The sequence below is a fragment of the Bombina bombina genome, chromosome 4, assembly GCF_027579735.1.
Source record: "Bombina bombina isolate aBomBom1 chromosome 4, aBomBom1.pri, whole genome shotgun sequence".
In the NCBI taxonomy this organism is placed as follows: domain Eukaryota; kingdom Metazoa; phylum Chordata; class Amphibia; order Anura; family Bombinatoridae; genus Bombina; species Bombina bombina.
The window spans coordinates 783,851,729-783,864,423 of NC_069502.1; the positions used below are offsets into that span (position 1 = coordinate 783,851,729).

Here is a 12,695-nt window from a genome sequence, read left to right on the forward strand (position 1 = left end):
AGCACAATGCACGATGATAAGCAAGAAAAATCTTCTGATTCCTCACAGCTGGTCCTGAGCAGCGTCTAGGTGGGAGACAGAAGCGTCCACTTGAAATTGGTGTATATAGTTTATACAACAAACAAATATCAGTACTTACACATAGGTACTGAAAGATCAGCGCCGCGCCCGATTCTCATCAAACACAGGTGTCCCAGTGTGTATAGGATCCACACAGGCTCTTCTCACAGCCTTAACACCAGCTCACTACAGAGAGTAGCCCAGAGTGATGTAAAAATCAAGGCGCCAAACAGGATACACCTGTGAAAGGTGGATAAAAACTACAAAAAAGCTGCAAAAAGTTGTTTTAAAATTCAAATTCAAATTCATAAATTCAAATTCATAGAGTGACCAATGTTCAATATTAATATAGTTCAACTGAGCAACGCGTTTCAATTCCTTTTTCAAGCTCAGTTTGTGAGTCTCAGATGCCGGCTTTTTATACCCTCAGGAAATCTTCAAATTCTTAAAGGCATAGCCATTCCATTTGTTTTTGTCTCAGAAGTGCACACTTTCTTATTTCTGCATCTACAGTCTTACTTGATACCTCTCTATAATGATTGTCCTTATATATAAACTTATATTCACGAATAAAACCCCAAAAAAATTAAAGTTAAAAAAGAGCACATTACAAGAAACCTTTTTCAAAAAATTAAAGAAATAGAGAAATAAATAAAGAAATAAATAACAGAACAACTGTATATCTTATAAGTACTAAGTAAAAACAGTATCTAAAAATTAAATGATAGATAATAATTCATTAATTCAAAAAAATATATTTAAAACCACATTTATTTACATATTTTTTGTTTCATGCTCATATTCACCCTCAATATCTATAGGAATGAATAAAATAAAAGAAACCTCCCCAAAGTGTAAAACCCCAAAAAAACTTTTTCAATTACTAAATATATTAAAATAATAAAGATTAGAGTAATAAAAATTACAAATTAAAAATTAATGCACATAAACAATCCATTCAAAAATCAAAATTTCAGTAATAATATATTTAAAAATACTAAAAGACTTTCTTGAAAAGCTATAAAATTCATTATTATTATAGAGATTCATAAAACTTGTAAAAATTATTTCATAAAAACACCCAAATCGAAATCTAAGTTCAATCCATCTGGGTGTAGAGTTTTTAAGTCAAAAATCTATTTGGCCTCTAATTTTAAAAGCTCATCCCTCACATTGCCCCCTCTCCAGTTTGGCCTCACTTTATCTATGATAGTATATTTAAAATGATTTAGGTTTCCTCCTTTGCATGTTTTAAAATGTTTAGGAACTGGTTAGTCCTGATTCCTTATATTATTCATATTTTCGATTGAATTTAAATGCTCTCTGATTCTATCTTTTGCAGTCCTTTCGGACTCACCAATGTATTGGGCCCCACACGAACATTCTATCAGATAAATAATGTTGGTGTCTGTACATCTAAAAGCCCCATTGATTTTATACTCTTTTTTTGTTCTAGTGGAAATAAAACTTTTTCTTTTATTAGCATGTTGACAGGACTTACATTTTAAACATTTTATGATGGCAACTAGTGGCGTGGATGTAGCTGTTAGCATTTCTTTAAAATTAGTTTTACTAATAAAATTGCCATCTTTTACCTTAATTTCCAAATCTAAGAATATAATTTTTTCTTTACTTATTTCATATGTAAACTTTAAGTTTTTCTCATTATTGTTCATCCTGGAAAAAAACCCATACTAAATCTTCAACTGACCCTCGCCAAACAACAGGAACAAAATAGAGAAAGTGCTTCCAACACTCATTTTTTAGGCGAAGGCAATCAGCAAAGAGGTCATACACCACACACTCAGCAAGATTGAATTGACAGAGAAGCAGATAGAGGTTTTAAACAAAGGCTTATCTTTTGCACCTTCCAAAAGAATGAATAAATTCGAAGTTTTTATTGATGCACATAAATATATTAAAAATCTTACTGTAAAAAAATGGTTTTTGAGAAGTCCTTTTGAGAGACCAGTAACTATAGAACCAAATGAGGATAGATACATTCACACAAATCTAAAAAGGAAGTCAAATTTCTATCCTAAACATATTAAGGGATGCCATTTAGAAACATTTGAAACTAGAGATATTCAAAATATTAATGTTAACAAACTAGGTAAAATTAAATGGAATCTATCTAAAAAACAACTAGCTGAAATTAAGGAATTGGAAAATAATAATGAAATAGTGGTGAAACCTGCGGATAAGGGTGGTGGAATTGTTCTAATGGATAAGGGAAATTATGTAAATATGGGTAATAAGTTACTCCAAGACAGTGATACATATGAAGTACTATTAAGGGATCCTACAGAGAAGTTTAAATCTGAAATAAGAAATTTAATCGATAAGGCTAAAGATACTAATATTTTAAATGAAAAAGAAGCTGATTATCTAATACAAAACACTCCATGTATCCCTCTATTATATTGTTTACCAAAAATACACAAGTCAGTACTAGATCCACCAGGGAGGCCTATCATATCAGGCATTGAATATATCACCTCTAATTTGTCTGAATACATAGATTTTTATTTACAAAGTTATGTAAGGAATTTACCTAGTTTCCTTAAAGACTCTACAGATGTCTTAAGAATTTTTAAAGATCTGACATGGGAGGATAATATGCTTTTAGCCACCTGTGACGTCTCTGCCCTATACACCAGCATTAGGCATGATGACGGTTTAGAGGCAGTGAAGTTCTTTTTAGACTCAGATTCCAAACTGGAAACAGTACAGAAACAGTTTATTTTAGATGGGATAAAATTTATCCTTAATCATAATTATTTCTACTATGAAAGCAAATTTTATTTGCAAAAATGTGGAACGGCAATGGGGACCAGATTTGCCCCCAGTTATGCAAACCTATTTATGGGTTTATGGGAAAGGATCTTTTTAGATTTTACAGATCTGGGGGCAAATCTGGTCCTCTTTAAACGTTATATAGATGATATTATAATTGTTTGGCGAGGGTCAGTTGAAGATTTAGAATGGTTTTTTTCCAGGATGAACAATAATGAGAAAAACTTAAAGTTTAGATATGAAATAAGTAAAGAAAAAATTATATTCTTAGATTTGGAAATTAAGGTAAAAGATGGCAATTTTATTAGTAAAACTAATTTTAAAGAAATGCTAACAGCTACATCCACGCCACTAGTTGCCATCATAATACATGGAAAACAAATATTCCAAAGAATCAGTTTAAAAGAATAAGAAAAAATTGTCAAGAAGAGGTTGATTTCTTATGTCAATCAGAAATTTTGGAAAATAAATTTTTAGAAAGGGGATATAGTACTGACCAGTAGAGATAATCTATTAGCTGTGAAACCCAAAAAGAGAGATACTAATGTAGAAAATAAGGATGTTTTTATTCCATTTATCACTAAATATAACAGCGAAGTTCATAATATTGAGAAAATTCTATATAGGCACTGGCCGATCCTCTTAGAAGATGAAGTTCTAGGTTCTGTTTTACCAAAAAAAACACAATTTGTATATAAGAAAAATAAAAATTTGAAGAATATTTTAGCCCCCACAGATTTGAAGAGGAAGAAAAAATACTGCCTCAAAGACAGATTTAGATCTAAGAGGGAATAGCCTCAAAGGATTTTATCCGTGTTTAAAATATAAGTCCTGTCAACATGCTAATAAAAGAAAAAGTTTTATTTCCACTAGAACAAAAAAAAGAGTATAAAATCAATGGGGTTTTTAGATGTACAGACACCAACATTATTTATCTGATAGAATGTTCGTGTGGGGCCCAATACATTGGTGAGTCCGAAAGGACTGCAAAAGATAGAATAAGAGAGCATTTAAATTCAATCGAAAATATGAATAATATAAGGAATCAGGACTTACCAGTTCCTAAACATTTTAAAACATGCAAAGGAGGAAACCTAAATCATTTTAAATATACTATCATAGATAAAGTGAGGCCAAACTGGAGAGGGGGCAATGTGAGGGATGAGCTTTTAAAATTTGAGGCCAAATGGATTTTTGACTTAAAAACTCTACACCCAGATGGATTGAACTTAGATTTCGATTTGGGTGTTTTTATGAAATAATTTTTACAAGTTTTATGAATCTCTATAATAATAATGAATTTTATAGCTTTTCAAGAAAGACTTTTAGTATTTTTAAATATATTATTACTGAAATTTTGATTTTTGAATGGATTGTTTATGTGCATTCATTTTTTATTTTTTTAATTTTTATTACTCTAATCTTTATTATTTTAATATATTTAGTAATTGAAAAAGTTTTTTTGGGTTTTACACTTTGGGGAGGTTTCTTTTATTTTATTCATTCCTATAGATATTGAGAGTGAATATGAGAATGAAACAAAAAATATGTAAATAAATGTGGTTTTAAATATATTTTTTTGAATTAATGAATTATTATCTATCATTTAATTTTTAGATACTGTTTTTACTTAGTACTTATAAGATATACAGTTGTTCTGTTATTTATTTATTTCTTTATTTCTCTATTTCTTCAATTTTTTGAAAAAGGTTTCTTGTAATGTGCTCTTTTTTAACTTTAATTTTTTGGGGTTTTTATTCGTGAATATAAGTTTATATATAAGGACAATCATTATAGAGAGGTATCAAGTAAGACTGTAGATGCAGAAATAAGAAATTGTGCACTTCTGAGACAAAAACAAATGGAATGGCTATGCCTTTAAGAATTTGAAGATTTCCTGAGGGTATAAAAAGCCGGCATCTGAGACTCACAAACTGAGCTTGAAAAAGGAATTGAAACGCGTTGCTCAGTTGAACTATATTAATATTGAACATTGGTCACTCTATGAATTTGAATTTATGAATTTGAATTTTAAAACAACTTTTTGCAGCTTTTTTGTAGTTTTTATCCACCTTTCACAGGTGTATCCTGTTTGGCGCCTTGATTTTTACATCACTCTGGGCTACTCTCTGTAGTGAGCTGGTGTTAAGGCTGTGAGAAGAGCCTGTGTGGATCCTATACACGCTGGGACACCTGTGTTTGATGAGAATCGGGCGCGGCGCTGATCTTTCAGTACCTATGTGTAAGTACTGATATTTGTTTGTTGTATAAACTATATACACCAATTTCAAGTGGACGCTTCTGTCTCCCACCTAGACGCTGCTCAGGACCAGCTGTGAGGAATCAGAAGATTTTTCTTGCTTATCATCGTGCATTGTGCTTTTGTGGAAAGCTTGGGAAGGACATCGTTTGGGACTTTCCTTTTGGGACTAATTACAAAGTTTCCATCTGAGTCCTTAAAACTTACACTTTATTTTGTGATCATATTTGTCCTTTTATCAATTTATGTGGCATTAATTTAGATGTGTTATTAATTTAGATGTGTTTTATAAGTTAGGGCCGGTCACTATCAATTGTATTAAATAAATAAATGTTAGATTCATAATTTTAGAAAGAGTATTTTCAAATTGTTCATTTCATGTTTTTAAGCATTATAAAATACAATATATATTTTAATCATATGTGGTTTGTTTCACGTTTGTATTCACCACTAATTTAATTTAATCGAAGTATATGGGAATTAATTTTAACCCTTTGGTGTGAGGACCTATAAAAAACCTCTCTGCATTTGAATATATTAGATTTACATTTTTGCACATGGTCAAACATTCAGAATTCTGAGTTTATTTTAAAACCCCTTTTTAATTGTTTACTTTAGCATCCGCTTTGCGCACTTATATTTTGTATTATATTTAAATTTTTGTCCTTTTGGAAGTAATATTGGGAATCTTCCTTATATATAGGTGTTTGTATTCAATTCATTTTGCGCTGGTCTCTATTTGTTTTATTTTTATATCACATATTTTCATTGGAAAGTTCATTAAACTGCTGCTTACACTAAACAGCTAAAGTCTAGTGTTTATTATAGGAACTTTGACTATGTACTTTTATTTGAAATATTAAAAGCATTCTATCAGTGGTGTATTTAGCTTTTGTGCTAGGCATTGGAAAATCTTCTCCCCCCAACCCCCCCTGACAATTTTAGCCTCATATCTGCATCATATACAGTGTGCCCCTCTTTACCCCTTTAAAGTGAATGTAAATTTTGATGCTAAAGTGCCCGGTTTTTAAAAACAGGGGCACTTTAATTCATCAAAATTTACATTTCACTTGTGCTGTGAAAAAAAAAAAACTTACCTTTTAATCTTGACAGGAGCTCCAGCTTCCTCCACCCGTCGCAAAGACTCTTCCTGGGTATAAAATGATGAATCCGGCTTCCTCCAATCACGGCATTGAATCAGACACTGATTCCCCCGGGGGGGAAGCTGTGATTGGAGGATGACCTATCCACCATTTCTGACATCAGAAATGGCTTGCGACGACCGGAGGAAGCTGGAGCTGCTGTCAAGATTAAAAGGTAAGTATTTCTTCACAACGAGTGAACTGTAAATTTGATGAATTAAAGTGCCCCTGTTTTTAATCATATTTCTACATTCACTTTAAAGCATTTCAGTTATACAGTGGTTTTCAGTTATGTCTGATACTGATATCTGGCACTTGCCTCGCTCTCACAGCATTTTTCAGCATGCTTTAAAAAGACCATTAAATAAAGTAGAAATGCATAAATAAAAAGACAATGCAATAGCACTTACTCTGAATTTTAAACAAGCAATAGATTTTGTCTAACACATTTTTCTTTAATTTGCAAGACCCCTGTATCATGTGACAGTCATCAGCCAATCACCGACTCATATACATATACTCTGCACATGCTCAGTAGGAGCTGGTGCATCAGAAAGTGTGCACATATAAAGACTGTGCACAATGTGATAATGGAAGTAAAAAACGACTGTAAAACAACACACTAATTTTGACTTTAGTGTCCCTTTAAGCTTAGCAATATATATTCCTTTTTTCTTTTGTTTAAACCCATCTCTATTATTTCCATATTACATTCGAGCATAACATGTAATTAGGCTTTTATATGCAGTCACTAGTAAAAAAAAAAAAGACTATGTTCGGCTTTACAGATATTTTCCCTTTAAAGCGGGGCCTGGAACCTAATGTGTGAGCGGGGCCCTACCGTATTCCAGTTCAAGGATGCATGGAGGGACCATACCCTCTAGATAGCTAGGGATTGTTAATTTATAATAAAATAAAAAATACAAGATTTGGAGAGCAAAGGAGGGGAAAGGCAAATTCTAAGTGCTCATTTGGGAAGAAAAATGAGTTGTTTGTTGTATTTTACAGAATCTTTCTTTTTCTATTTACTATGATTTAAGATATTTGTTTTTTGTTTAATATCCCATTAAGAGTGAATGTCGTTCTAGGTGGTGGGAAGCTAACGGCTGCAGAAAGAAGTTGCTCCATTGATTAAAATGATGCTGATTTCACAAATTGCTGCTGTGACAAGAGATGGAAAAATTAAAATTGCATTCATGTCTTTCTATCCCTTTAATCTAGGCTTAACCAATGTTTCCGTGAGCTTTAAACTCTGACTCTCCCAGAAAATTTCTAAACATTTTTTCTGGGAAAAAAACAGCAATAGATATGACATTGAACTGAATTAGGATACATATATCACTCGGAATTTTTCTTATTAAAAGGGGCAGTAAACTCCAAAATTGTTCTACTTTTTCCCCAGTTTTGCACAGCCAACATGGTTATATTAATACTCTTTTTACCTCTGTGTTTACCTTGTATCTAAGCCTGTATATAATAGAATCCAAGGAGCGCCTAACTAGAGGCTAAGGGAATAGGTCTATAACTATTAACAGTGAACTGACAGGAGGTAAAACAATCAGCTGATAAAAATATTCCTATTCAATTAATGCTGTTTAAAACCTATTTAATAACATATATTTAAACAGTGTACTTTAAAAGCATGGATCCATGTAACAGAAAAATAACAACAGTAACAATAAAAACAGTTACAATAAGATATGTAACAATAAAATATGTAACAATAAAACTTCAATTTCAATTTGGCATCAATAGGGTTAGTAATATCACCAATCAAATGAAAATGAGTTAATTGGAATGGGGATTAAATGTCTATAGTTCCTTAATATAAGTTGATCCTCTTCTTAGTGAAAAAATATATAGTGGGTTGTTGAAAAAATATATTGAAATATATTGAAAAAAATATTGTGAAAAAAAAAATAATAAAAAAAAATAATATATATATATATATATATATATATTTTGAAAAATAATAGAAAAATACTGTGAAAAAATAGTGATAAAAACCAGCTAAAAACTGAAAAATAGGTGAAAACCCAAAAATATAGAGGGGTATATAAATGTCAAAGTAAAAAGAATATAAAATAAGGTGTACAATGTGATTTGTTTGAGGTGGTGGTAGTTTAACAAATTTACTCCTCCTTAAAAATGTATCCTTGATATGTGAGTTTTAGTGATATTTTGATTAACAGGATGTTCAGTCTTTGTCCTACATTCAATCCCTTAATGATTCCTGTAAGTAGCAAGGTGACATAGTGCAATATTGCTACAAAAGGTATTAGTAATATTCAAATAATGCTCACCAAATTTTGTCAATGCGTTTCGGCCCCTTTATTAGGCCTTTCTCAAGACTATGTTAAGGTGAGCTATGGTGGCTTTATTTAAGGAGGTTATGCACCAATCAAAAATATTGTGATTTTGGCGCCAAACTTCCTTACTGTGACCCGGAAGTGGTCGTTATGATTCCCTTCCGTTTTCTGCCAATTATCTTCCTTTTGTTAATCATTATGTTAATCCGTTAGTTAGATAAGTTGTTCTTAAATGAGTTGTTCTCAATAGTATTGTGTGCTGAAGATTACTGACGATGTAAGTCGCTTCGTATGCTATCCTTGGGAGCGTAAGACCGGAAGTGACGTAATTGTATCCTACGTCATTTCCGGTGTTGGTATCGTTATTTCATTTCCAGTTTAGGTACTATTTAGATCGTTATGCTACTTCCGGTTTCCATTGTTGGCGGTTAATAGCACATGCTCGCTTTTTTGAAAACTATAATGTGATGTTGTAAGTGAGATCATTCTAGATGATTACAATAAAATTCTTCATATTGAAATACAGAGACAGTTATAAATATATGGAATGATAGGCAATATTAAATGCATGAACAATGTGTAAATATATAAAAATTATATAAAAAAAATTAAAACGATGGGCAATACTAAAATAATAATACAATATAAATGGAGTTTGAATACCTTTAGATAAAAACAATAAAAATGATAAAAATGATAAAAACAGTAAATATATTCCACCATAAAATGAGATTATGGCATAAAAAATGTATTATAACAAAACACAATAATAACTACTGCTCATCGATGGGTGATATGGGTCTATAATTTAGAGATCCTTAGTCCTACACTCTAAAACTTTCTAGCTACGACTATAAATTAAAATACAACAATTAAAACTTAGAAATCAATGTTTAATGTTAAAAATAAAAATGTGGTCAACATTTAATAATATAAAAGGTCATCTTTAATCATGGAGTGGAATTAGATGATAGAACTTATATGGTGTTGATATCTTGTATAATAAATAGATGTATATATAAAGAAAATTGGGTTATAAGTGGAAAATTGGGGTCCCTATTTCGCCTATAATGATAAACTGTTAACTCAGTCTAAATGATTATAAATAAAGAATGTCAAATAACTAAATGAGCTAGTATGGTGATACATGCAAACTAGTCAAGTGTCCTCTTATAAAGAGTAGACTAGAGTTCAGTGATTATTTAAGACTCAATAGATGTGAGAGATCTTCTCTATTATTCAAACCCCTAGGGTATAGGCAGTCTATATTAAAAATCCATTTGGATTCTGCAGTAAGTAATCTTCTCTCATAATCTCCTCCTCTCCAATTAGGTGTTACTATTTGGACACCTATATAGTTGAAATCTTTTTGGTTAGCTTGGTGATGGTTGGTAAAATGTCTATAAAGTGCAGTCTCAGTGCTTCTGTGTTCAATCTTCAGTAAATGTTCCCTAATCCTGTCTTTAAGGACTCTGGACGTCTGCCCTATGTACTGCAGATCACAACTGCACCATATCAGATAGATAACTCCTCTACTACCGCACCTTATAAGGTTACTGATCTTGTATTTGACCTTTGTGTTATATGAGACAAAATCTGTTGTCTTTATCCCCCTCTGACAGGCCTTACAGTTCAAGCACAGAAAGAATCCTCTAATTTCTTTACCAAATACATCTTTGGTTTTAGTGGATGTCTTTCTGGGTATACTGGGTGACAGTTTGTTCTTCAAGTTTTCAGTTTTTTTATATATAAAAATAGGTCGGGTGTTAGCTTATCCCCTATTACCTCATCGTTTTTTAAAAGTGACCAGTGCTTTTCAATAATTCTTTCCACAATGTGTCTGTTCTCACTAAATTCTGTAATAAAAGGAATAGTGAGTTGATCTTTGTCCAGATCATTGATCACTTTCTTTGGTTTGTATACCAAGAGATCCTTCCTGTCTCTTTGTCTGACTTCTTCTATATTCTTATCTAGGGTATCTTCATCATAACCCCTTTCTAAGAATCTTTCTTTGAGGGTGATGGCTTGTTCTTCCCATTTGGTGGAGTCAGAACAGTTTTTCTTCAACCTCAATAGTTGTCCTTTAGGTATATTCGACTTCCATCTATTGAGATGACAACTGTCTCTATGAATATAGTTGTTACAGTCAATTTCCTTAAAGAAAGTGGACGTCTCTAATTTTCCATTATTAATCTCAATCTTAAGATCCAGAAAGGTGATTGCTTTATTACTCAATTCATATGTGAATTTAAGGTTGTGGATATTGTTGTTCATGACTTTTATGGTGTGCTCCAAGTCCTCTATAGAGCCCTTCCATATCATGATGATATCATCTATATATCTGTTATAGAGGACCAGGTTCGCGCTAGCTGGGCATGATTCCCAAAAAATGAGTTCCCAATAGCCCATGTACAAGTTAGCATAGCTAGGCGCGAACCTGGTCCCCATGGCTGTACCACATATTTGTTTATAGAATACCCCATTATTATTATTAAAATAATTGTGGGTCAAAATAAAACTTGTACATGCGCCTAGCTATGCTAACTTGTACATGGGCTATTGGGAACTAATTTTTTGGGAATCATGCCTAGCTAGCGCGGACCTGGTCCTCTATAACAGATATATAGATGATATCATCATGATATGGAAGGGCTCTATAGAGGACTTGGAGCAGACCATAAAAGTCGTGAACAACAATATCCACAACCTTAAATTCACATATGAATTGAGTAATAAAGCAATCACCTTTCTGGATCTTAAGATTGAGATTAATAATGGAAAATTAGAGATGTCCACTTTCTTTAAGGAAATTGACTGTAACAACTATATTCATAGAGACAGTTGTCATCTCAATAGATGGAAGTCGAATATACCTAAAGGACAACTATTAAGGTTGACGAAAAACTGTTCTGACTCCACCAAATGGGAAGAACAAGCCATCACCCTCAAAGAAAGATACTTAGAAAGGGGTTATGATGAAGATACCCTAGATAAGAATATAGAAGAAGTCAGACAAAGAGACAGGAAGGATCTCTTGGTATACAAACCAAAGAAAGTGATCAATGATCTGGACAAAGATCAACTCACTATTCCTTTTATTACAGAATTTAGTGAGAACAGACACATTGTGGAAAGAATTATTGAAAAGCACTGGTCACTTTTAAAAAACGATGAGGTAATAGGGCATAAGCTAACACCCAACCTATTTTTATATATAAAAAAATGGAAAACTTGAAGAACAAACTGTCACCCAGTATACCCAGAAAGACATCCACTAAAACCAAAGATGTATTTGGTAAAGAAATTAGAGGATTCTTTCCGTGCTTGAACTGTAAGGCCTGTCAGAGAGGGATAAAGACAACAGATTTTGTCTCATATAACACGAAGGTCAAATACAAGATCAGTGACCTTATAAGGTGCAGTAGTACAGGAGTTATCTATCTGATATGGTGCAGTTGTGGTCTGCAGTACATAGGGCAGACGTCCAGAGTCCTTAAAGACAGGATTAGGGAACATTTACTGAAGATTAAACACAGAAGCACTGAGACTGCACTTTAGACATTTTACCAACCATCACCAAGCTAACCAAAAAGATTTCAACTATATAGGTGTCCAAATAGTAACACCTAATTGGAGAGGAGGAGATTATGAGAGAAGATTACTTACTGCAGAATCTAAATGGATTTTTAATATAGACTGCCTATACCCTAGGGGTTTGAATAATAGAGAAGATCTCTCACATCTATTGAGTCTTAAATAATCACTGAACTCTAGTCTTTATAAGAAGACACTTGACTAGTTTGCATGTATCACCATACTAGCTCATTTAGTTATTTGACATTCTTTATTTATAATCATTTAGACTGAGTTAACAGTTTATCATTATAGGCGAAATAGGGACCCCGATTTTCCTCTTATAACCCAATTTTCTTTATATATACATCTATTTATTATACAAGATATGAACACCATATAAGTTCTATCATCTAATTCCACTACATGATTAAAGATGACCTTTTATATTATTAAATGTTTACCGCCTTTTTATTTTTAACATTAAACGTTGATTTCTAAGTTTTAATTGTTGTATTTTAATTTAGAGTCGTAGCTAGCAAGTTTTAGAGTGTA

The 12,695-nt window shown here is 32.2% G+C and overlaps 1 protein-coding gene across 6 annotated transcripts in view; it reads right to left on the reverse strand.

Annotated features, from left to right (window-relative positions):
- Window positions 1-12,695, reverse strand: part of AKT3 (AKT serine/threonine kinase 3) — a 995,132-nt gene that overhangs the window by 193,498 nt on the left and 788,939 nt on the right. The gene's annotated exons all lie outside the window — the stretch shown is intronic.